The 26,977-nt window shown below is 44.5% G+C and overlaps 1 protein-coding gene across 2 annotated transcripts in view; it reads left to right on the top strand.

Moving 5' to 3' along the window:
• PCGF3 (polycomb group ring finger 3) overlaps positions 1 to 26,977 on the top strand; it is a 326,964-nt gene that overhangs the window by 102,895 nt on the left and 197,092 nt on the right. Inside the window, exon 2 of one of the 2 annotated variants that reach the window (XM_085641122.1) lies at positions 11,021 to 11,142. The exons of the other annotated variant lie outside the window; for it this stretch is intronic. The gene's annotated coding sequence lies outside the window, so the exon portion shown is untranslated. The remainder of the gene's footprint in view (positions 1 to 11,020; positions 11,143 to 26,977) is intronic. 2 annotated transcript variants of the gene reach the window in all.

Genomic DNA, 26,977 nt, shown 5'->3' with positions numbered 1-26,977 from the left:
TTTGTTCAGTCCCCTCTCGGAGAACCTACAAATCCTGGGTCCCTTTAGAATCGCCAGGTTCTTTAAAAAGGACACACATTTGGTGTGGATACCTTATGTGAAAAATAAATTGGGAAGATGTAAGTGCAGTCCCAGATATCAAACAAGCATTGAAAATGCAATAGGTCTTGCCTTTTATTAAGTTAAAGCCATTTGCTTTGCTAATGGTATTGTATAGCAAAGCAAATGGCTTTAACTTAATGAAAGGCGAGACCTATTGCCTTTTTAATGCTTGTTAATATTAAAACACATTTTATAAGTAACCAATATGGAGGAAGACAACAGCGGCGTAGTTAAAGATTTCAATGAATGAAATGGAAATTATCAGCACTCTAAGCTAAAGCGCCCCTCGGACATGGCGTCGCAGCTGAAAGAAGTGCAGCGACATTTGCTCTGAAAGCAACTTCAACTGGTATCGGTGCTACAACACGGGTGGTAAACAAGTCGGGGCACAAGTCCTGTCCACAATATGCTGCAAGAAACTGATTACATAAAGCAGATCAGAAAAACGCATATGGATGCAGCCTATTTCAAAGAAAATTAAAGGTTTAGCGATTAAATACACAAAATGTATGCTGGACTCTGGTTTGTATTTCACGGCTTAGGGGGCTTACCAAACAGTTACTTGCACAGGTGCAACAGAAATATTATTGTTATTCTCCCATGATACAGCAATCTGCACAGTGAAGTTTTGCTACCATGAATTTCCCAATTCTGGCATGATGTTTTCCGGTAACCCTATAAAACAGAGGGCTTCCTGTACATTTCTCCCTAGCACATCAATACCAGCTGAAGCCCTTAAAGTGTAGTGCCTACGGTGCAAAAGCCCCAGAGGACTGCTCTAGAAAGGTCAGTATTCATTCACTAATTCGTTCTTAAGGTATCCACTGCAGTCCATGGATAGAAGAACCTAGAGGTGTGTGGCTAATTGGGGAGTGCCAATATTTATTAATATTTGCTTTTGATTCATGGAAAAGTAATAACTCACTCCCAGAAGACAACAATTGTAGCGTTAAGAGACGGTAAGATTTGTGGCGAGTGCACTATAAGTTTGAACAGTCATTCAGATAACCATTCACCCATTCGTTGCCGACCGGAACTCACCTGTACCAGCTGAAGCCTTTGTCGTAGTTCCTGTCAAAGAAGTGGGGCTCCGCCCCCACGGCTCGGATGTTGGGGTGCACTTGCAGGAACTCCAGTAGTGCGCTGGTTCCTCCTTCTTCACCCCGATGATGAGGGCCTGGGGGAGCTTCCGGCTGCCTGCCCCGTTGTAGAAGCTGGAGGGGGGCCCGGGTTCCTGGGGCTCGGGGTTGTCAGGCTCGTCAGGGGGCTCTGGAGATGAGGTGCGATCCTGAAGTACCTCCAGCGGAGGTCGCAGCAGCAGAAGCCGGGCGAGTAGCCCTGCCCGGCCCTTTGAGTCCTTGGGCCCTTGCAGCAGCACCCCCAGGTGCAGGAAGGCACAGGAGCCCGCGTAGAAGAGGTAGAGGCATAGAAAGAGCATGGTGAAGAGCAGCAGCGCCTTCCGCCTCACTGGGGGAGGCAGAAGAGGCCGCAGGGGGCGGCATCCGGGGAGCACGGGCAGCTCAGGGGCGCGACTTCCATGGGGACCCCCTCATGGCTTAGCGCATGGTGGGCGCCGGCCTCAAGCCAGCGGCAGGGCTGGAGAAGTAGAGGTGGTGGGACTGGGACCCTATGGAGTGGGATGGGGAACCTGCTACACAGTGGGATCGCAGACCCCCGCAGAGAGGGAAGGGAATCGGGAAGGGCAGTGAACTCCCTCAGAGAATGAATGGGACTGCTACGAGAGGGATGGAGAAAGCGCTACGGGGTAGTAGTGTAGCATCCCACTGAATGGAATGGGGAACCCCCACAAGAGAGGTGGGTGCTCCAGATTACATGAGGGGTTTAGCACTGGGTGCAGACTTCAGCAGAGACTCTGCCATCCGAAGTGGGACAGGCCACCCCTACAAGTAGGTGCATGGGCACGGGGCTGCGAGCGCTAGGTATTTGCCCAGCAGAGGAGGGGCATTTGGGAGAGTTGGGGCGGGTGGGTGGTGGGGGAGGAACCCCTGAGGATGGAGTCCCCACAATGGGGGCAGCGCTTTGTGAGAAGTTGTGTTGGATGTTATGAGGTGCATAGAGCCCAGAACCTGGAAAGTTGTAGATCACTGCAGGCTGGGGGCAATGGGGTAGATGCACAGCCCCTCGCTTGAGGGTAACTCTTCTACCACTGGAAAAGGAAGCACCGAGACGCCAGGCGCAGGGGACACTGGCAAATAAGGCAGAAGAGAGGGCAGGGAGGAGTCTGAATAAGCAGAGCGGGCGTGAAAGCACGGTGGGAGAGAAGCCAGGGAGGGGGTGAAACAAACTGAGTGGGAGGTGTATGGGCGAGCGCAGACAGTGCAACACGAGCAGTCTGCACATGCACTCTGCAACATAGTAAAAAGAAAAGTGCCACGAGTAAAGATTAAAGGGGCCGTCTCACGCCGCCAGTAAAACATCTAATCCTGGTGGGCGTGGCCTAAAGCGGATAGGGTGGCAATCAGGAGGGACTAAAACCCTCCTGTGCAATGAACGAAGCATGTTTAGCATAATTAGTGACGAAAACCGGCTCACGCCAATAACAATTGCAGGCGGAGCAGACACACGGCTTCTGGATTCGTATTGATTCCAAGAAGCCCTCGCATGGCGAGGACAGCGCATGTGCGCTGCTAATGCCAGGCGAGACCTAAAGAGGTCTCAGCACAGGGGGAAGAAAATCCTCAGTAGTTAAGGGGTTGAGTACAACTGGGGGAACAATTAGCAAAGATAATGTGCAGTGGTGTCATGTCTTAACAGGAAATATTACAACCCTCTCTTTGAATAGAATTGGGTCTATTTTCCACTCTGCTATATTTATATTTTATGTGCAGGTAACTATTTGTATATTGAATAAGCTACCTTATCCCATATAAACCACACAGGCACGACAATCATTTGTTTTGTCTGCCGTTGCAAATCAGCAGTGTGTGTTGAGGCAATACTCGAGTTTACATTTTAACAATATGCATGCATTTATAAATATTTAAGTAACGAACAGAGAATGCAAAGATTGCTTTAACAAGCTGTGTATTTTGTTTTTTTTATCCTTTATATATAAATTCAAGCTAGCATCAATTGATACCTTTTAATGTCATGGTGGTTTAGTGAGGCTAAATTAGATCTGTTTAAATTGGTAATGCTAGCATTCTTTATAAATCGTATCAATCATTCTGATAAGTGTTGGTGAGATTTTGAGTTGCAGACTTGCACGTCTTCTCTCAAGCCGTGAACGCTAAACCACCTATTTAACATAATGCTAAACCACCTATCATAACTAAATTAAGTTACTACCACAGAGTAGGCAGCGGCAGATTGAGCGGCTCCATGTGGTTAAAGAGTTTTCGTTTCCCTTCCTCAGCCTATGGCAAGTCTAGTCGGATTTAGAAAGCCTCATAGACTAATTATGTGTGTCTTGGGCCCCATGCTACTAAACCTAGGTACATATATAGGCTTGTACACCCAATTCATTTATGAATTAGACTGTTTCTCTCCATATAGTTAAGCTGCCTAGCTCCTGATGGTTTATTTGGTACAGATAACTGGCGTTCCAGCATGGTCCAGTTTGTACTACATTTGTGCGCCCCAAGAGTGTATTTTGTGCTTCGCATCCTTGCACAGGGTTCTGATCCCCGTCCTCCTATAAGCAGGGTGTGTGCGGATCAGAGAAGAGCGTTGAATAGTAAACCAAAGAACATGGCTGGGCCAGTTAAGTGAAATAAGGGTTCTGCTATTTTCATGCATAATATATGAAGAAAGAGTTCAGAAAGATCGATTAACTGTGTAAACAGTAGTTCAAGTGGGGCGATACCATCACAGTAAAAATAATCACCCCTGCAAGCAGTAAAAAAAAACACAAATGTAAACAAAAGGAGAGAAAATATTACTTGGTAGAACTACTTTTGAATGCGTTCTTATTTTTTAATTCGAAATTATTTTATTTTCCAAAAGAATACAAAATAACAGAGAATGTAAAATGGAAGAAAGTGATTTTATTTGAAGTGTCTGATGTACACATTTATGCTGAGGTTATTACTGAAATGAAAGTAATTCACGGTGAGCAATTTAAGTTCCAACCATCCTTCGACAGGTTCCTCTTTCCCTTTTGCTTTGTTCATCTAGATAAAGCAGTATTTACAATGGGATCAATTTACATTCAAATATCATTTTAACCTACATTTTAACAGCTGTCATTAGATACAGATCAGCATAATACAAATTCCTGCATCTAACTTCCTGGACTAAACGTTGCATCCTAGTGTTGCGACTTGCCAGTTATTTTCTGGCAGAGGCAACTGATGGCGTCAGAATGCTTCTCCTAATTCTTTGCATGCTACCTTTACTTTCAGGCTAGATTTTGACTCCCTTTAAGCTGAGTCAGGTTTGGTTCACACAGTTTTCTATGGTGTGTAAGGTACCATTTGAGATGGGTTCAGCCCGCACCATCTTAGCCTGCATAAGGAAAGTACGGTTGTGCATTGTTTGCATACCTGTAAATCCCCCTCCATAGTATGCCATTCATTCACGTAGTGTTTCGAAATGTTTGCTACTACCAGGCAAGCTGTTCTGTGTATTGAAGTGAAATAATTATTTGTATCCCTATGGTAGAGAGACTGCTCCGTGCTGCTAAATGTATAGGACTCATAGGAACCAAAGGTTCGACCATATTGTAAACACACACTACTTTTGGGATGTTTGTAGAAACTTTTTTTTTTTTATCGGTGTGCAAATATCAAAATCACATTGTATATACAGTTAGCAAATAACTACTTGCAGTTACTCAAAATGTTTTCGGTGTGGAAACTGCTTAAATGGCTGTTCTAGCTTTAGTATCTTTAATCCGAATTGGACAACAGGGATAATAAATTGTTTTTCAGCAGCTGGGCCCCTGAGCAATCCGAAACATACAGTGTGTGTTAAATAGTCAAACTCCAGACTAGGGCTGCTCTGCCAAAACACCGAAAAGGCACTTCGACACAAAAAGGACAGCAAATCCTCTAATTACACTTCCTCTGTATTTGCACAAGACTTATGGGGGCATATTATCAAGCCAGGCGATAAAATTATCGCCGCTTTAGCGGCAGAAAACTGCCGCTAAAACGGCGATAATGGGCTTGATAATATGCTCTATGGAATTCCAATTGAAGCTCATGTTAGATGTGAAGGGCGTCTAACATGGGCTTCAATTGGAATTCCATAGAGCATATTATCAAGCCCATTATCGCCGTTGTAGCGGCAGTTTTCTGCCGCTAAGGCGGCGATAATTTTATCGCCTGTCTTGATAATATGGCCTGTAGGGGCATATCAACAAGGGCTTTATCTCTGCTTTTTTGGCTTTAAAAGCCAAAAAAGGAGAGATAAAACTAGCGCCCTATCAACAACAGGGTGCTAACATGCAAATTTGCATGTTAGCACCCTTTTACTCTACGCTTCCCCTTGCATCTCTAATGAGATGCAAAGGGGGCGTTCCAGAGTAAAATAATAGGAGAAATGTCGCTAAGCGACATTTCTCCTATTATCAAGAATATCACTAACCCTGTTAGAGACAAAAAAAGCCGCGCTAACCGCGGTTAACGCTGCTTTTTTACGTCTGGTATTTTTCTGACTTAGCCATGATATCCTATGGAAGGAGGATATCATGGCTAAGTTTGCCTGTCCCTATCAACAAGGTAACGTGAGATTATCGCTGGGTTTCCAGCGATAATCTCACGTTAGCCTGTTAGCGTGAGGATTTTTATCGCTATTGAGATAAGCGTTGCTAATAGCACGCTATCTCAGCGATAAAAATTCACGCTAGCCGGCGATAATTATCCTAGCGCTAAGTGCGCTTAGAGATAATTATCGCCGGTTGTTGTTGATATGCCCCTAAGTTCGTGACTGTCCACCGGCATTGCTGCGCTATTAGTCTTTGAAACGTACCTTCTTCAGGTCCAAAACAGTTTTCAGGAACCGTCGTCTCTCATTCCTCTAATGAAACATTGAAATAAACCTTTTCATTTTGTAATTATCAGTAGCAAATTAGAACTGTGCATTGTACGTGCACCAATTTAAAGTGTATATGTAATGGCAGAGTCTAAAGATTCAATTAATATTAAAGTGTTATTTATCCTAATGTAATTTGTGTTTATCCAGTTGATTACGAGTGTAACCATGTCACACTATGCCTCTCTGGTGCTGGCTCTTTTAAGACCATCATGTTCTACAAGGCAAAATAAAAGCATACATAAGGAAAAGTGATAAAAGCAGGAAAAAACGCTAACCAAATATTGTGATATTCAGAATCCTCTGTTTGCATCAACAGAGACGTGGACCCCGTTACACATATATGCACCATTCTAAAAAACGTGCAGATGCAGATGTTGTGTAATTGCATAGGCTTGTAGATTGTTGAGATGCAAGCGATTTCCTGCTGTTTTAACATTGCTTCCATTTGTTCTACGATTTATTTTGCCCATACTGATATATTTGTATCCCCATAAGGACCATATGCCATCGAAAACCTTTCTATTGCAGTGATGTCATATTCTAAATAATAGTTGTAAAGCTAGAACAACTATTTGTCATTGGCTGCTGGCATGTACCGGGGGCACAACAAAAATAAAAAACAATAACTTCTCTTCCTTTTTTTGCGGCGTACCATTCTCCTCCCTCCGGCGTCTTATGGAATCCCCGGAAGCAGGAAACTGCACTGCAATCCTGGCATTGCTTTCACAGCACGAGAGCAGCGTCCGGATTAGCTAGAGCAGCCTCTCTGCACTAGTAAGAGCACTGGAGGCCTGCGCTTTCTCTAACCCAGCTAGGTTAGAGAACTTTAAAATGCGCCTGTCTGGCTGCCTGGCCGGCCCAAGACAGCCGGGCAACGAGACATGCACATTTTAAAGCGCATTGCTCTCTGCTGCTGACACTCGGCAGGGCTGGCCCCACCTTGTCCTGACACTTAGTTCATGACGGGTTGCTGAAAAATTAAACGGTAATAAATAAGCTTTATTGCCATTTTATTTTTCCCCTCTGGGGCTTGTGGGGCGACGCTCCTCCGCTGAAGTGGAGGAGCCGCTCCTGCTATTTGTCCATTACACAAAAAGATTTTTGGTTGATGGCCAAAAAATAATTTGTTGTTAATATTATATACATTTTGTTTTTAGACATTGATATGCCAATTTTAAAAATCTTCTCTAATGAAAGTAGATGGTGCCTATTTGTGTCTTTGGGTTGTTTTCTTAAATAGCTCTGATATTTAGCTTTGGAAGACAGACTTAATACCTCCTGCATACCAATCTGGGTCCGTATTACAGAAGAGCACCTTGGGTGCAACAGGCATTTGTGCCTGCTTTGTGCGCCCCTGGGGCACTATTGCATTACAGAACGAGCTGCAAACACGGGCCTCCTTCTGTAATACAGATAGCGCTGGAGCTACACGTGCTCCAGCGCTTTCTCAAGAGGGCGTTCCCTCATTTGCATGGGGGTGTGGCCTCAGGCAAATGAAATAATCTTGTTACCTCTGCACCCGCGACGTATTATGGATGCGCGCACAAAGGCACAGAGGCTGTCGGGAGACATACTGACGATACGCCGCAAACAGTTGACTGTCAGTGCGCCCCCTGTTAGTAGCCCTCTGGAGAGGAACGTAGGGTTCTTATAGACCCCCCCCCCCCACATCTCCTTGCAGGGGGGTGCAGTCACTCACTGCACCCTCTTAAAAGTGCAGGTGGGTTGCGGCTTGCACAGTGAAACACAGAGCATCTTTGAAGAGCAGCACAAGTTTGTGGCTAGCCTGAGGGCAGGCCATTCAACAAAATAGGGCGCAGTTTCCCTGTTTGTGCACAGCGCACCTGTTTGAAGGGATAAATACGCCCAATATGTAATAGGTTCCCTGGTACTAACATTTACGTAACTTTAAGACGCTGCTTGATGTAAGATTCTTTTAAGTTTTACATAAGGCTTAGGGCAAAAATAAAATCTACCCTTCAGCCCTAGTTCACTTATTTTGTCTTACAAAAGGTGTTCGCTCTTCTGCTGTATTCTTGTGCATCATTTGATCTGTAGTGTTTGTTTGAGCTAACAAGACTAAGGGTGTGAATATTGTCTAAAGTGTTTTTTGTGTTTCCAGCCAAGAGTGCGGTAATAATTAAAATAGGAGGTAGATAGATAAGGGTTTAAAATGTTGATATGTTGTGTGGTATTTTGGGATCTAACTGATGCTTGGCACCAGGGTATCTGGAAAAATGAAGAGCATAGATGGTATGTGTCACTATTGGAGATGCACATTTTTCAACTGCTTTACTGTTTGGTGCAATGTTAATCTGTGACTTGCTCCGCAGCCTAGAGGCCTAGGGTGAACAAGCATTGGCAAAGCCAATATGTCTCTCCCTTTTGGACTTATTGGCTTTGCCATTGCTGTTGGCTGATGCTGTCCCGCATCAGCAAAAACTATTTTTGTGCCAATGCTGCACAGTATCGGATCAAATAAAAAAGGAAAAAAATATGTGATGATGCAGCAGCTGAGAGCTTCATTTTATAGGCAGGCACACGCAGGAGTCATTACGCTTTGCACACCTATGAAATGTTATGAAGGTCATTTTTTAAACATGAATTTGAACTAAAGACAGAGGGACCAGAAGCAGCAAAAATTTAAGATATTCATAGAAAATACACCCGTGTAGTGGGACAGAATATAAAAGTAAAATAAACCCGTGGGGGAGGGGAAAGCAGCAGACGAGCGAGCCAGGGTGGATATTTGTCAGCGGGAGAAGCATATTAGTGAGAAGGCCTGGAAAAAAACGTGCAGTCTCAATGGTCCCAAAACCAAAACAAAAAGGTAGTGCCATAGGTGAGCATTGGAAGGCTGCATTTCTGCCAGTCAGAGAGATGGTGAAGAGGTTGTGCAGCAGGGGAGGGACAAATGCATGAAGAGGACGGTAATCCACTAAATAAGAATCAAGAACTTGAGTTGCAAAGCCAATCAATGCCAACCAATGGACGGGCTATAAGCCCACTGTAAGTTTTTGGTAAGCCCACATACAATACATATCCACAAACCAGGTAGCTTGCACTGTCTGATAGGCGAAACCTAAAAAGGAATTCCTCCCTTCTCAAAATTTGTTGACTCGAGTTTGATGGTCGCCATTAGACTAGGAGTTTTTTTGATTTCAAATTACTTTGGGGCATATTATCAAGACAGGCGATAAAATTATCGCCGCTTTAGCGGCAGAAAACTGCCGCTAAAAGGGCGATAATGGGCTTGATAATATGCTCTATGGAATTCCAATTGAAAAAAAAAAAAAAAAAAATTGAAGTCCATGTTAGATGTGAAGGACATCTAACATGGGCTTCAATTGGAATTCCATAGAGCATATTATCAAGCCCATTATCACCGTTTTAGCGGCAGTTTTCTGCCGCTAAAGCGGCGATAATTTTATCGCCTTTCTTGATAATATGCCCCATAGTTATTCGGGGATAGAAAGATAAGGGAGGGGGAAAACAGCGTGGTATCGTACAGTAATAGTGAGAAAGATACTTGTGAAACAAGTGTACAATGCAGAATAGAACCGAATATAATCATCCGGTTACAGAACCAAACACATTTATAATTACTCAGGATCTTGATTGTGTGAAATCCAGGGGGGAGGGGTGGGGGCTTGTGGAATTGGAGGGGAAGGGGTGACATAAAGGTACCCTAAAAAGAGACAGGGGTAGGAGAAAGAGAGAAGAGTTAACTGTTACTTTTATGTGATGGTCGCCTTTAGGCAGGGAGATATTTGAACACATTTGATGTTATTTTGGTTATTCGTGGAGTACTTAAAGGAGGCGTATGAGCTCCAGGAAGCAAAGAAGCTGGCTGCAGGATTAGGTGAACTCGTTCTCTGCTTTGCATTTAGGACAGGCCTTGCCCCAGCCTTAAGAATGGCTCTTCCAGCCTTGTTTCTTTAAAGCTTATAATTACCTCCAATCCCTGCTTGGTTCCATTCATCAACTTAAGTGACCTCTGGGATGCCTTCAGTAAGTGTAATGTGCGCCGCCATACACACGCTCACCCGAGTGAGTTTTACAGTTCGGGTCGTAAACTGATTTTACAGGGCCTTGGTAGCCAGTAACATTCTTTGAAATGACAGTTGCGCATCACACCCAGAGGTGCAGTGGGCTCATGGTGCAGGTGATGTGCGGCGTGCTTCGCGGCGTTCCGCGAGGCTCCGGCGTAAGCTGCTGACGTCGACGCACACCTGCCCCGTCTGCTTTCTGTTGGGTTCCCCAGGGCCCAGCGTTTAGTGGCATTAGGAGTCCTTGGGGGAAGAGGGCGTATCCATGGCCGCCTCCTCGGCCGGGTGATGAAATCGGCGTCTGTCGCCTTTGTAGTAGTCTGCGAGGCAGCAGAAGGCAGATTAATACACTTTTTACACTACTGTATGAAGTATTTCACATGCATTATACTTATTTTGTACCGGGGCTCACTGTGTCAGTTTAAGCGGATTTGCGAGCAGACCGCTGTTGGTGTTTGTTTTATTTTAGGTTTTATTAGTTTTAATAGTTGTATTGCTACCCACCTGTGAGCGGCTCCACCGTTTTGTTAGCTTGGTGACTGAGAGGCGTCCCCGTGCCCGCTTATTTTGCGCTCCTCGAGACGATAGACACGGTATGACTGAAGAAATAAATCCAACTAAAAGGCAGGAAATTGTCTCGGCGAAGTCTTAAGTTTGTAACTACTTGTAGGGATATTTAACTCCTCAGACGTGCTACCCGGCATCTGGTTGCCCAATGTCCTCCCTTTGGTGCTTGCAGGGGTGAACAGCGGTGCGTGGGTTTCTGTGGCTAAACCAGGCGGGTTTGTAATTATGCCGGCGTCGCCTGTAGGCTGCTTCCGTGAAGTGAGTGTCCCGTTTAATAACACCCAGGTCATCTCCGTTTACAGGGGCCTTTGTCCTCGAGGTGATGATGTGACGAGACCAGGGGACATTGAAACCTCTCATCTTGCGCGCTCTGCTGCGTGGCCGGTGCCCTTGGAAAGCGCAGTGACGTTCGACTGACGACCAGGTGAGCTGCTACTCCTAACAAGCTGTGTTTGATGGTAAAGGGTTTTATTTTGGTGTCTTTTTTTTTTTTAACCTTCAGACCAGTCTGAAAACAGACAGAAAAGAACGAGATTCGCCAGAATTAAGCAAACGGGGTTGACCTAGATAAATGTAAAACAGCTGTTTAAGTAGCCTTTATCTGCGATTATACATTTTTGTTTAAAGCCATAAGCACATTGTGTTTAGCCTTTGTATTAATGAAACCCAAAGCAAAGAATGAGAGATTCTTGGTGGATTCCCAGCAACACCTAGAGATTTAATTACTGTGGGAACCTTGGCAAGAGTCAAAGGGCAGTTTGGTTGCTTTGCTTGAGAGCGTTTTACTGTAGATATCCTGGTGCATACCTGACTGTTGAACCCAAAACTGAACAGGTGAACCCATTTAGACCAAGGTTTACGCAGGCTGTTGATATGAGGTAGAAATATGGTGCTTGAGCAAATAAGTTAGTAAATATTTATCCAGCCAGTGCTTTACCTTGAAAACAAACAAAAAAATATTCAAAACAAACAGCACCAAACTACCCATGAAATGCAGACTTTGAAAATAGTACACACGGTTATCACTGGGGAGTTGTGGGGGAGGGAGAGTTAGCCAATCCTAGCTGCATGTTGCTGTCTGATTCTTACAAGTGTCAGGACAAGGTCAGTGTAAACACAGGCTATTGAGTACAATCTCCTTTCACTTCCCAGAAGCTTTTGATGAACTGGTGGAGTATTGTATTGTATTGTAATTACATTTATATATCACTTACGACACCTGATGAGGCGTTGAATCGCTTTTTCGGCGAGTAGCACGCTACTCTGGAACCCATAAAGGATTAGTGGTGAATTAGTATAGTGAAATATGAGAGTGATTTGAGTGCTAGATATGTTGGTTATTTGGATTGAGAAGGCTAGTCGGAGGAGAGGGAAAAAGGTTTTCATGTATATAGCACTTGCTACCATGATGGAGTATGGCAGTTTCTAAACTATATGTGCTGCTGCTGAGTGTCTGTTACAGTTATTGAGGTCCCAGCAGCCTTGGTTCATCAATAGTATTGTTAAATGGTGATGCCCAGGTGCACGCCACTAAGACTTCAGTCTGAGAGGGAGACCCCTCTCTCACTGGAGTGTGAAACCATACACTGTCCCAGGGAAGCAGCCTTGACCACTCTAACCTGGTTCTGCTAACTCGAGCAGCGGGCGCCCATGGTGTGGCTGTGCACAGATGTGCATCTCCAGTTATAAAGAGGAGGGGCTGTGCTAACACAGAAAGCCAGCGCCTGCATTCTATGGCACTGGTTGCAGAGGAAAGTCTTTGTTGTGGATTTTTCTTGGGCTGGAAGCCCGAGCCCTCCGGCCAAACAAATTAAGAGCCCACCCTGGGTTGTAGCGGTCATCCTCCTCTAGAGCCTGCAGTGGCAGTTTTTTTTCAAGTGCCAGGCTGTCACTTTTGTTCTTTTTTAAAATCTGCCCTCTATAGTCACTTTTGTCATATCCTGGCCCTTTTTGGCTGGGGGCAAATTAAAGTGCTAACACATATTTGGCGTGAGCCAGTTGCCTTGCTGCAGGGTGCATTGCAGTTGGGCCAGAGTTATAGGGCCTTAAAACGATCAACAGCCACTAGTATGCGGCTGTTTGTACGCATGCCATTACTTCGCAAGCGTTACTACGCATGCGATGTAACAACGCATTGCCTGTGGTATAACCGCGTAGTAATAGCATGCGAAGTAATGGCTTGCAAAATAACGTCTCATATTCCCTCAAAACACTGTCTGGCACTGCTGATCCGTCCCTGGGCTACACAGAGCCAGCGTTCAGTTCGTACGGCCCTCCTCTCCTAAGCAGACACCTTTGTGCATGGGTACCGCCACCACCCTATTCACCCATTGCTGTGCACCTTTTTTTTTTTTTTTAAAAGGCGGTTGCAATGCTATTCTTTCCCAGGAGGTTGAAGATCTTCCAGCTGTCAATTCTCCAAATATGTAATGGGAGTTAGTAGTCATCGACTCCAAACCCTGCTGTTCAGGTCTTTCTTGTTCTTCATTGGTGTGGGGCTCCCGGCGCTGGTTGATTTGAAATCCTGGTTCCTTGACTGGTGGTTTCTGTCTCTTATTTCTGCTCAATTTGCAGGCCTAGATTGTGGATTCCGATGCTCCAGCTCTGGGACTGCTTTCAAACAGTTCCTAAATGTTTGCATAGTTCTTTCAGACTTATTGTGCTTCTGCGTTTGCCCTCTAATGTCAGTTGAAAGAATAGGATGAGGCTGGGAGTTCCCGGTCAGGGAGACTCAAAACAAATGCAAAGGAAGGGAGAGGTTTATTTGCTCAGCTGCCTTTGAATCTGGTGGGGGTAACACCTCTGGGGACGAATGGATCAGAAGGAGGGTAAAAACTGTTCTTGTGCTTCGAAGGGGCCCCCGGTCTCCTGTTCTCCACTCCTTAAACTGTGGCTCCTTTCAGAGGAATTCAGTAATGCTTTGGAAGAGTACAGCTCTCCTCATTGTCACCTCGAATGTTCCCTCTGTAGTCCAACTTCTGTAACATCCCCACAAAGGAGATCCAGAAGGCACGTTTGTGGCATCCATGTGCCATGTGGTTGGAGCAGAGCACCCGATTGCAGGGTGCTATCAAAGTGAGGCCTGTAGGCTCATCTCTGTGAATGTTGCAGGTAAAAAGGCCCGATCTAGAGGTACAATAAGTCACTGCCAACACTCAGGCCTTTGTAAGCCAGTGAGCAGATGGAAGCCATCCTAAGTAAAGGAGTTTGTGCCCCTCCACCCATAGAACTAATTAGCTCTGTGTCTCATTTCATTGCCACGTAAGCACTGGGCATAAATGATGGGCTGGTATGCAGAGGTAAAAAATAACCAGAGACTTGATATTTGGGAAACTCAGGCACACTCTCCTTATCCATACAGGGGACATTCCTGACCCATACACTGCACCCACTGCAAAATTAAAAACAGTTTTTTTTAAATTTGCAAAGTCCCCGATTAAACCTTAAAAGTGAATTTTTGAACATCTGGGCAAAACATATGAACATGAATTTCCTGTGATTTTATGGAGTGAATAGCTATGTCATTCTAAGTTATCCTATTAATGGCAATGGTAGTAATTGAAGTAAAGGTGACGAAATTATTTGCCCAGGATCTGCCAGTGGGACTCACTTGGTTAGCTGCTATTGAAACCTACGTCTCCTGGCTGGCAGCTGATCACACAATGGCTTGATTACACCTCTTCATGGGCACTGAATGGGCATTATTGCTGAAATGGTCAATAAGAGTTGGAAATATGATTTGTATGTGCTAAATACTCTGGCCCAGCCTGACTGCAACGCCTTCCAAGGTTTCTTCCTCCAAAAGGTGCAGGATATCCTCTCGGATATCTCGAGGCTCTCGGACAGTTTGCCATCACAACTTGGTATGGACAGCTTGCAGGCCGTAGGATCTTTGGTCAGGTTTCCCGCCATCAATGGAGAGCACCTGATAGAACTGGCTAGCCGTATAAAATCAGGATCTTCCAGTGACCCCTGCCCTCCGAAAATTTTCAAACTAGCCCTGCCAGGTATCCAATCCCAGCTTTTGCAGCTAATCAATGCCTCATTGGATGCGGGCTACCTCCCAGCATCCCTGAAGGAGGCTAGGGTTTCCCCACTTCTGAAGAAAGCAGGTACCGACCCTTTAGAATTAAAAAACTACAGGCCTAACTCTCAGCTGCCGTTTCTAAGCAAGATCTTAGAAAAACATGTCTTGAACGTAGTCACCCACTACTTAGAGGAACACCATCTCCTACATGTTAGGCAGGCGGGATTCCGACCACAACATAGTACGGAACTGGTGATGGCCACGGTCACCGACGAGTTAAGAGTAAGAGCCGACAATAAACAACCTTGCGCTCTGATTCTGTTAGATCTCTCGGCAGCTTTCGATACGGTCAGCCATTCCATCTTGCTGAGCCGTATCGCGAAGTTGGGGATTGCCGGCCAGGCATACAAGTGGCTGGAGTCCTTCCTGTCGGGTCGTACTCAGAGGGTTCAAATGGGGGATCAGCTATCAGGGAGTAGTGATGTGACCTGGGGGGTCCCTCAAGGATCTGCACTCTCCCCCCTACTGTTTAATATCTATCTGCAGCCCCTGATTGAGCAACTCACGTGTAAGAACTGTGAGGTCTTTAACTACGCAGACGACACACAGTTACTGGTCCGGCTGGGTGACACATCAGAGGCCCAGGAAGCAGTCAGAGATCTTCTGAGATTCACGGTCAACTGGATGACTAATAACTTCCTTAAAGTCAATGCAGACAAAACGGAGGTTCTGGTGGTGACCAACATGGCCAATCCCTGGGATGATCTGTATTGGCCTCCAGAACTCGGCAAAACTCCAAGACCGGGGACGGTAGTGAAGAGTCTTGGCCTAAAGATCGATGCGGCTCTCTCTATGGCCCCCCAGGTGTCGGCAGTGGTAGGCTCCTGCACGGCCGTGATGCGGCAGCTGCGTAAACTTACTGCCATTCTCTCTGCCTCCACGCTACAGACTGTTGTCGCCGCTACTGTCATCTCGAGGCTAGATTACGGCAACATTCTGTATCTGGGCCTGTCACAGAAGCTGATGAGGAAATTGCAAGTCGTGCAAAACGACGCTGCCAGACTGGTCTTTTCTCTCCCCAGAAGTGCACATGCATCCACTCTCCTTCGCAAATTGCATTGGCTTCCTGTGAAGCTTAGGGTCCATTTCAAGGGCCTCTGTATTGCTCATAAAGCACTATTTGGTAATGCCCCGGAATATATTAAACAGCGATTAAGGAAGTATGTTCCCGGTAGGTCACTGCGCTCTGGCTCTGTCCCAAATTTGGCTCAACCTAGATTCAATTTAAAAACCAAAGGAGGTAGGGCTTTCTCAGTACTCATTCCTCAACTCTGGAATGCCCTTCCGCCGAGTCTGAAGGAAGAATTCAACCTTCTTTCCTTCAGAAAAAAACTGAAGACATTCTTGTTTGGCACGGTAACATCTTCGGCCTAATTGGGTATTAGCGGATGGTCGGGAGGGGCATGATGTTTGTGGGGCGCCTGTTTAGCGCTTAGAGACCAGTGGTGATAAGCGCTCTATAAGAGCCATATAACATAACATAACATCTCAGTAGGAAATATTTGAAAAGTTTTTCCTGTGTTCCTAATGGACAACTAGAATAGACACTCGACTAAGACGCCTTGATGTATTTAGAAATGGAGAGCTTCCATGGCAAATGCCAACTGAAGTGTTAATGAGGCTTGAGGGAAGCCATGAAAAAACAATGTGCAAAAAAATTGTTAGGGAACTGAAGGAAAAATTGGCAGTACAGTCGGAAAATCGGTTAGGCTATTAGTTGCTTATTGAAAACATGCCCTTCTTTTGTTAGAGCAAATCTGATCCCTGAGCATGCAGAAATATCTTGTTTCTATAGAAATATATAGTTGAATTTTGAGCCTACTGAAAAATTGTCATATTTTTAATTACCCTAACCTACAGCTCAACCTTGTATAGCAACATGTGTATTTTTTGACCCTCTACTTACTCACCAGTCTTCAGATCCTATTTGAAACTGGGCATTTACTGTGTGGTGTTAATCAAAATGATTTCCAGTGAAGAATAAGTGCTGTTTGACAAGTGTTTTGTATAAAAGTACTTCACAGTGAAAATCCGATAAATGATAATGGAAAAGAAAATCAATCAATGATTCTGCTAGCTGCCTCTGTGTGCGCATTGCTTTTCACAGGTTCCTAAAGGAGAAATCACAGTAATATGAAGGGAGATAGTTTATCCTAGAACTGGTAGCTGAAATATCATGCACAGAAAGGTTTCTTATAAGCGGTGCAGATGGGCGTTATGTGGCAATCTAGGACCAAATTAAGGGGTAAGGTTAATTAGTTATTAATGAAAAAGTAAATAATGTGCTGTATTGTGCGATTAAAGCAATTTATGTGGCACATTCTTTTCCAATATTCTCCTGGAGATATTACATTTTAACATGCACAAGTGTTGGTTGACAACGCATCCTAATGCTTTAGAAAACAGTCGTCTCTGAATTAAGAAAACTACTCGTTTATTTCCTACTTGAGGCAAAAAAACAGAGTATTAGGAATACCGACTAACTCTGCTCACATTCTCTCCTTTTTAACTGAATGAATATAGCACTCAGTTGGTGACTAATGACCCTTTAACGTTTAAGAGGCAGAAGCTGCATTACATTTAATGTGCAAAGTTCTTAGAAACGTTTGATTCACGAGCTATTAACGGATTATGTGCTAATCTTCAAATTGTGCAACAGCTGATGGTTGACCATGCATCAAATCCATAATTATGCAGAAAACATATTTCATAGTCAGCATTTCTGCTTCTAAGCTCTGGCACTCGCCCTTGTGTGCCACTTACCTTCTAGCTGTGAGTAGATGGTTCCTGCCCCAAACTACACAAAAGTGGCAAATGTTGGTGCCAATGGGATTAGCCAGCTGTCCATTTACGTTTAATGAGGAGGGGAGTAGCAAACCAGGTTTAAAGGCAAGCCCTAAGCATACAGTTTTCTCTTGCTTTGTTTTTACATAGCTTAAGCTTTACGGCGGGGGTCTTCAAACTGGGGGTGGGCCTCAAGTGATCCCGGGGGGTGGGGGGGGGGGGGGCGCCAGACTGTGGTCAAAAGAAGCATTATGCTGACAGCAGTGCTTTGTTTTAATTAGGGGAAAAAATGAACATCACTAAGCCGCTCTGTAATGGGCCATCACTGTTATCTTTTGCCATTTACATCTGGCTGGGAGAAGGTGTCAAAAGGGAAGGGACTCCAAATATTCTTCTAAACCCCCACCCCTATTTCTACTATTCATACTGTGGATACTTTTACTCGTTGCTGAGGGCTGCCTGACCAGAATAGTATGTTCGGCAATCATGTATTAGTTTGCATTTTTGAAACAGTAAGAGTATTTACCTGCAATTTTAAAATATGTCTTGTGTGTACATAAGTCAAGACACATTTAAACGTTGCCAATTTAATGGAATAATTGTGTAAAGTTCTGAGGGGGGCTCGATTAAGTTTCTTTTTTCACTGGGGGCAGCATTACAACGTTTGAATACCCAGGAGAAAGGTAGGGGCTGGTGAGAAAGCCTAGGCTGCGTACTGAGGGCTGTGCAGGAGGATAAACAGGCAATTTAAGCTTCATGTGAGCCTAATTCAGTAACTGCATGCAGTAGGGACTGATGTAACAGAGAAAATGGTGAGAGGGAGTGTATCCCCTCTTCTGCGCGATTGTTTTACAGAACGTGGCCCCGGAGTACCAAGGTAGGACCTTGATGGCACCAAATATCATGGACTCAATATCGAAGGACAAAATATTGCAAGGCAAGTGAGCATAGATTTAATATACCTAACTCCGCATATATGTACCATGGCGATATAAATATCTTCAAGGTGCATAAATATGGATTTAAGAATAGTACGTTTGTACTTCTTCTATATGCACTTACCTTTCGATATTCTGCCCCTATCTAGATATCTTGCCTCGATATTCCGTCCTACAATTCTCTGGAATGTTAATGCCTTAAGGGCTAACGGCAAAGGATGAGGAGCGGAATAAGAACTACAAGCATTAAAGAGACCACAGTTGTGTGTGAAAACATATTATTAATATATAAGTTTGCAGCTTTGGCCTCTGCCAGAACCCCTAAACTGCAAGATTCTTAGGTGAACAGAGACAGGGTATATTTCCAGTACTTTAAGACCTAATGGGGATTTAATGGTCTTTTTTCAGAGCTTGCATAGAATATCAGAGTTGCCCAAGCACCTTGGTGGACAGTATTTTTAATGTGATGCTAATGCACCTTGAGAAAGGTATTTCTTGAACTTAAATGCAAAGCCTGTCAGCCTCTCCTTGAACTCGAGCAACGAACCTGTGTAGTAGGCTATAAGGAAGGATAATGGGGGGGTTGGGGTTGCGGGGGGGGGGGGGAGAGAGAGAGAGAGAGAGAGAGAGAAAAAAAAGAGAGAGAGAGAGAGAAAGAGAAAAAAAAGAGAGAGACAAAAAAGAGAGAGAAAAGAGTTGTGGTCAGTATTAAGTGACTTCTTTGGGAATGAAAAATGACCCACGCAGTACTATTTTCCCACTGATGATAATATTATGACGGAAGTGTAGCAGTTGTAACTAAGTAGATGTCCAAAATAGCAGGGCCAATTCTTTCACTCTGCAGTCATACAGACTTCAAGTCTTTGCAGCGGTAAATTAGTCCCCTCTAGACTGAGCTTAGAGGGGGCCAGTGTCTTGTGTGATCCTCTTTGGTAGTAGAGGAGGCTGAAGCAAGTATATTTTTCATCTAATTATGTTACTTTAAATATGGAGGTTTGTTAAGGGTTATTTTCACAACAGAGGGTAGCTTGTGAGCTGGCTGTATGTTTCTGCCTGAAGCTTGCCTCAGTATGGTCTGTCAGCAGTGAAACACCTTGGTGGATCCCCAGTTTCTGACATATAAACACCTGCCTGAAGAATTCCAAGACCTCGCTTGGCTGATAAACTGGATGGCTCTGTTGGATAGATAACAAAGTTGATCTGACTCAAGGTAAATCTCCGCTTATTATTTCCAGGGAACCTATACGAACATTACTAAACCTCTCAATGGACTGAACAAGTTTTACTAACCAATTGTAGCGAAAATAAATCACTTGAATTCTGAGCGATGAGCACGCCAGCCACCACGCGAGGAGCTCTAAAACGACCGGGCCTTACAGTGCTGTACAGATGCTAGACTGGGAACACGCTTTCTAAAGGAGTCTGACTGCAGGCACAGAATGACATAGACGCAGAGCCCGGCAAGAGACAAAAAATGAGCACTTAACAAAAATGTACCAATCAGCCCTCTCCCTTCCTATTGTTTCTCCTACGAGTTTCATCTGTCTCGCCTAAAGCACATGCAGTGCCTTCTGCTTTCACCTGGGGAGCTGAAGAAAGTAGCACAGGTGCTAACCGAGGCACTCTACCTTCAAAACCAACTCTCCATAGGTTCCAGCCCCCCGGGGAAATGCCCGATGGGAATAAACGGGCATTCCGGCGGGCTGAAGAATTTACTGCTGCTTGGCTTTACCTAGAAGCGAAAGAGAAATCCCACAATTTATTTTTTTAGTTACACACTGACTGATAGGATTGCCGGATAAACGTGTGTGTGTGGACGCATACACTTGCAGATCTCGCTCACTCACACAGGAGCGCGCTCGCTGACAGCTAAATAGTTCATGGACTCAAAGGCTTCTAGATAAATTGCAATATAATGGTTCACGTTGGCAGTCACACATAGCAGTAGTTGATCAGCTCTCTGAAAGGAGAGTGGAAGCTGTCTTTGTGGGAAAAAGGATGAATGAAGTAAGTCACTGGATGCCGAGATACGTTCCTATGTACAACAGACAAAGAGTGGCAGCTAGGCATAAATTACTGCACCACTCAGTATGGTCACAAAGAGTCATAAACTAGCTATGTTGCCAGTTTCAAATGACCAGCTGCCACATGGCCACGAATTGGAAACAATTAAATAACAATTTGAAAAGGTAACATAATCATAAACCTAAATTCAGAGTGAAAAAGAGGTCTTTCAACAATTTGAGTCCATAGTTTTCAGTTTGAACCAGATAAGTCTTTTATTCTTTTTTTTCTTTTATTTCTTCTCTTCAAAATTCAAAATCCTTTAAATATAAAGACGCAGCCAACACGTTTCACCCAAATACAAGGGCTTCTTCAGGGCACTAATTCAACAGAGTATGAGTCAAGCCAAAAAGGAACACCCCAAATTTCAGCAAAAACTCCAAAAAGGTTTCCTCATTTTTCTAAGTAGATTATCTGCATGTAGTTATACATTTGAGCCGGTGGCACCTAAGTCAATTTTTGTTAGGTCAAACATTCAATAGTAAATCAAACCGCCATGGTTCCAATGGCCACAATCCCAGATGTGCAGAAATGCGCGGGCCGGATGTCGGGAAAATGCTTGCGGGAATCGTGGGATACTAGATTCTCACAAGATTGTGGCCATTTTATCCATGGCTGGTTGATTTACTATTTAATGTTTGCCCTTTGGGCAGCTGTAAATTACTCCAGTGCGTGCTACTCCATGTTCGAGGTGCAACTTTATTTTTCTGCATTTGAGATCAACTGCCCCTGACTGGTTTCAGGTGTATGAATTCTGAAACATCTACATTGAGAAAATCCAGGCGGCCCCACCCCCCTCCCAAAAGCCTGAACCCGGTACAATTTCTTTGTGTCTAGTTTAGGGTGCATTGAGCAAGGAAGAGCAAGCAGGAACCTTACGCTGCACTTAGGTAATTCCATGACACTCTGGGTTCCTGGCTTCTTGTTGTGATGAAATGTCTTGGAGGCCGTCCTCTTCATGTGGACTAACAAGACGGGAATGCTAGTCAGTGCAAAGGAAACCGGTCTTCTCTTCAGTGGGAACCATTTCCTGCAAGTCACCCCCTCTCACCTGAGGTACTGAAGCACTTCCAACACTACCCCCGTCACACACTCACACACACACACGTAGTCACTGCTCTTAATTTTAGGCCTGGCCTGTAATGCTTACCTTGCAAAATGTTGTGGGCTGTGGTGTGGCAGGCAGTAGAAGAGACACCACGCTCAGTTGCCTCTTATCTTAGAGGGTCAGGTGTTGCCCAAGATGGCTGTCAGTGTAGTTGCATTAAATCTGAGGAGACAGGCTATTTCGGTATATTAGGCACTCTGAAAATAAAAACACCGTCACTTCCACACTTCTGACTCTTTCGCAGACTCTGGCACTTGCCTTTGTGTGCCACTTGCCTTAAACCGGAAATAGTTTGGAAGTGCCCCAAGCTGCAAAAAAAGTGCCAAGTGTTGGTGGCATTGGTGTTAATCACCTGTTCGTGTACAGTTCGTTATGAGGGCAGTAAACCCGGGAGTATTTAAGAGCCAAGGAGTTGAAACCAAGCCGAGGGCTGGTGAGAGGCCCAGGCTGAAGAGCGAGGCCTCTCTCTCCGTCTCTTTTTTTCCCTTCCGTCTCTTTTTTTCCCTCCATGTCTAGCTTTTCAGTGGGTCCTTTGCAGCACACTGGGCTGTACTTAGACGAATCCCTTTTCGGAGAATTCTGCGTACACGTATTCTTAAACGACACATTAAACTTTAATCGTTTTTATTTTCAGCGATTTAACCTGACCTATATTCCTCCGTGTTCGTTTAGCGGAATATTCTTAGAATGGTTTAGAATAAATCCATTTTTAGTCACTTGAAGAAGCTGCCTTGTAGAAATAAATCAATGCAGTAGCTCTGTTATAAACACTTATGTTAATCTTTCACCATCCCCTCTAGTGCCTAAAGCTATGATCGGTGCTTCTGACGCTCGCGGGTCATGCACCGCTGTTGAAGCCCCGGTTCTTTGGGGTTTTTTCCACCACAAAGGAAACGCGATTGGCCTTCACTTATACTTATTCCCCGATTTCATTTTTTTTATTTTTCGTTTTTTATAAATGCAACTATAATCCTAAAGATCATGAAGTTCCGGAAAAAAGAAAAAAAAAATCAGTCTTTTTTTTTTTTATGGTGAAAAAATCTATTTAAGCGTTAAAGCCACAGAGAGAACTGGAATAGCATAGGAGTCCGAAATATTACCGTGAGAGACGCACCAAAACCAGCAGGGGCACCAGATACCACCAAACATTGCCAGGAGTCTGGTAGCCTGCACTGGCGAGCAAGGAAGGGCCGCTGGAGGCTCAGGGGCAGTGCACGGCAGAAGGAAGATGGCGGATTTAGAATGGAAGGAACCGGGGTGACGCACAGTAACTACACTCAAGTTATTGCTGCAGCGGTGGCTCTGGCGAGGAAAGCAGTTGTGCCCTCGTGCTTTGCTGCTGCCACAGCCCGCCTTCGCCTTGTGCATGCCCGGAGTGCTCAGAGGGGCTGATAGTAATTCATTGTTTTACTGACCTCTGTTCCGGTAACGGTCAGCCACACATTTAAACCAGAAGGTTGAGGTAAAGAGGGTAGGCACACAGGAATGGAGACCCAGAGCGCCAAGTGCTGCGGCATCAGAAGTTGAGGGGCGCGTGCTTGACGCTGGAGGGTGGAGCAGAGAGGCAGAGCCCCGGGACACTGTCTACTCCATTGACACCCTGGGCTACAGTGAGTGCAGACAGCGAGGTTTCAGGATGGGGAAGTTGAGTTGGCTCGCACTGCTACAGCAAGCCCGTGGTTGCCATAAAACTCACCGGTCTCCTTTGTAACCCCAGGCCCACCACCATCCCCAAAGTATTGCAGCAAAAAGTTGCAATGGTGTGCTACAGCGGAGAGAGGGGATTATTTATTTACCAAAATTGATATTTCCGTGTCCTTAATGAGCGCTGACATTGTTGATCATGTGATTTCGTGGACCCCTCTGAAGATTGCATTTAACTCCCAATTTGTGGGTTCAGCAAGCAGTGGCTAAGGTTCCCAAGAAAGATTGTCGCCACGCTACACTGCCCTACGGGGCACATTGCTGAAACCAAGCACCACGGGACCTTCCAGCTCTAAAGCGCCTCAAAAAGTGACAACTCAGCTTATTTTAACATTCTCTTTTTAGAAAAACCTCTGCTTCCAAGCACATAACTAAACAGTTGACTGCATCGCAGTCAATAGTATCAGAATTTGCCAATGTCCCCGTTTCCATTGACACACCAACCCTGCCACGCAGGGTCACCATACTGGAACACGTGCATTGGCATTGTACGGAGTTACCAGAAACACTTACATGCCCTCTTCTAGGAATGGTCCTTACACTTGTACGGATCAACATGGTGAAGTGTTAAGAAGCTCCAGTGGCTTTGAAAGAGCATGTGGCTGATGCCGGTAGGTTGAGTTTGGGGATGCTCTTGTTTGTATTTCTTGCCGGAAGTTGTGTCCTGAGGGTAGCAGTGAGTGTGGCATGCTCTGGGAGGTCACATTTACTATTCTAACTCCTGTTCTGGAATATTTCGGGAAAGCGGAACTGCCCCACAAATAATTCAGGAGGCTCATTTACTGTTCTAACTCCATTCATGGTGAATCAGCCAAATAAAGCAAAGCGCCATTTTGAAACTAAGTGCAAAAGTACTTGGATTGAAAAAAGGTGGCTGTTAAGAGAGTCGGTTGGGGAGAGGCAGGGGTAAGGGAGAAGCAGTACTGTTAGCCGTGGAGGGAAAAAAAAGCAACACAGCGGGTAGGTGGAGAGAAGCACTTGGGCGAGCGAGAGCAACATGGATGGGCGGGGACTTAGCATACTGGCGAAACAGCTGGAAAATGCATGCACTCATGGAGTGCTTAAGTAAAAAGCCCAAAATGTTCCCTAAAAGCAAGCAGTGAAAGCAAAGAAGCCAACTTTTCACAGAGATGGTAAGGAGGCTGTGCTCCACGGGAGGGATCTACACAAGACTGATTAACTCGGACAAACAAAAATGTGACAAGCTGGGACACGAATAAGAAGCAGGCAAATGAGTGACAGGAAAGCCAATGAATGGTAAGCAGTGGGTGGGTTGTAAACCCCTGTATGTCTTCGATAAGCTCACAATATCTCTTTCACAGCCAGGCAATAGACGTTGCTTAGCTAGGAATACCTGTTGTTTGGTGCTGCGTAATGGTACTCAACTTACTTAAGCAGCAAGGTTCTTATGTTTATCTTTAAAGATGTTTGATATTACTCGTGTGTCATAGCTGTTTATTCTTGGTAACTATGGCAAGATCTCTAGAACTGCAGCACACTGTCCAAATTAAATATCCATTTAAAAGGCGTTAAGAATAATATACGCGGTTGGGCTTTTTGATCTGGAAGTTTAGATAAGGGCTGCGAGAGTGTGGACAACAGTGGCATTTAAGAGTGTTCGCGTGGATAATTATAGTCTGAAGCACAAGAAGCTGTTTCCTTACATATGCGATTCATTTAGATGGCAACGTTCAAGTTAAGAGTCTTCCTTATAAGACTCTTAACTTGAATGTTGCCATCTCAATTAATCTACCTTTTAAAGCGAATGATATAACGCCTCATCTGAGCATTTACCGCGTCTTGGTCATGCATGCCCTTGATGGAGGCCTCGCATTGGCTGATTGTCGCGAGAATGTCTAGTGTTCAAATACAGGTTTTAGTTGTGATGAAGTCTGGAGAGCAGTGGGAAAGCCGCTACTTTCAGAGAACTTGAAATTGTGAAAATTTAGAAACGAGAAAGTAATGGATTATTCTGCAGTGTAACAACTTTGTTGGCCTATGTTCTGGCTTCCAGCATCACTGGCTTTACCACCAGGTCTTAGACAATAGTAACACTTGTTATATAGAAGGTAGCTGCAGAAGCCTGAATGTACAGATCAAGTATGCTATTAAACAACTTTGGAATGAGTCCATATTTTAATTGAAGTTGGATCATTCCTTTGCAGTGAATATAGTATGTAGCAAAGGTTACGACAGACCGGTTTCAACTCTCGTAAAATATTCATAGCGTCTTTTCAAGGCTTTGAGTAAAATGCAGGCCAACATTTGGGTATCAAAAATGAAAACCAGTTAACACATATTCTTATATTGTGCACCTATTAAGTGCCGCATGTTCATTCAGCAAGCTCCATGATCTGCAGTGACCTACCATTTTGTAGATGCCAAGAATCTATCATCTCAATATAACAATATTATAAAAGTGACAAGAGACATGAAATTGTTAAAAAAAAAATTTGATATTTAGTGCAATAAATACAAACTATGCATGGAAAGGTAATCATGAAGGCAAAAGGGTGATGTGCTTTTAATTTTGGAGCCAGTCCAATGAGCAGGCTCACGGGTATATCCGATAAAACAAAAAAAGAGCTTGCATGTTTATTGATTATCATTTACAAAGGTGATTTTTTTTGTTCCACCAATGTGCCGAGGGGCATTACAAAAAGTTAGCATTTTGCAAAATATGTAATTAAACGCTCTTAAAGGTGATGTGCTAAAAGGGCCCCATTCAGGGTCTCAAGGTGAAGCACCCGATATTCGGGTAACACTAGAGAAGCGTGAGCTGTCTTTGAAGTCATCTGGTCATTGAACTTCCAACAGCCTGTGCAAGCATGAGCTGTGCGGGTTGAATGTTCATCTCATAGGATCCCTGGGAGATGTTGGTGTAATTTAGTGCCTTCATGTTTCTTGATGGTGTAATGTAACCTACATTAGTCATGTGGTTTCTCTAGTATACGTCCTTGGATTCCCTGTGCATGTGTAGTCTCATACGTGTTACAGAGATGGTTGTTTGGACACTAAGTGGAGCTAGTGTTGATATGTTGGAAATTTGGTCCGACTGCTGAGCACAGTGAGTGGTGAGGGTGGAGATCGTGTTGATGGACAATTGTTGCAGTGAAGAGATAATTTGCCAGCCTGATTGGATGTTAGATGCCTGAGTCAACAGGTGTTTCAAAGGAATTGATCTGGGGGTGTGGATTGAAGGTGTTCCAGGCTTAAGATTGTTCTTTTAATTTACATATAACAGTAAGCAATTGTAAAAGTGTGTATGTTTGGGACACAGTCTTTGAAAACCTGATGCTACCTGTTGTCCGTTATGGTTTTGAAAGTGCTCCTTGGCGTGAAGTACGTCGTACAAATCGCTGATTCGACGATAGCAGGACGGTTGTGTCACAATAAATCAATTGTAGGAGGGATAAAACACCAGTACTGTACATTATAAGGATATTGCATGGCCCAGAGGAGTTCTGCGGCTGTGTGGTGGAATTAGTCCCACGGCCGAGTTCCTCTATAAGGTCTCAAAACTCAGAGCTGACTTGCAATATATTTTTCAGTGTAGGGTAAAGGGCGGCTTATT

This window comes from Triturus cristatus, chromosome 2_2 (genome assembly GCF_964204655.1).
Source record: "Triturus cristatus chromosome 2_2, aTriCri1.1, whole genome shotgun sequence".
Taxonomy (NCBI): Eukaryota; Metazoa; Chordata; class Amphibia; order Caudata; family Salamandridae; genus Triturus; species Triturus cristatus.
Note: the sequence above shows the minus strand (reverse complement) of the source record. Positions and strands in the feature narration are given on the sequence as shown.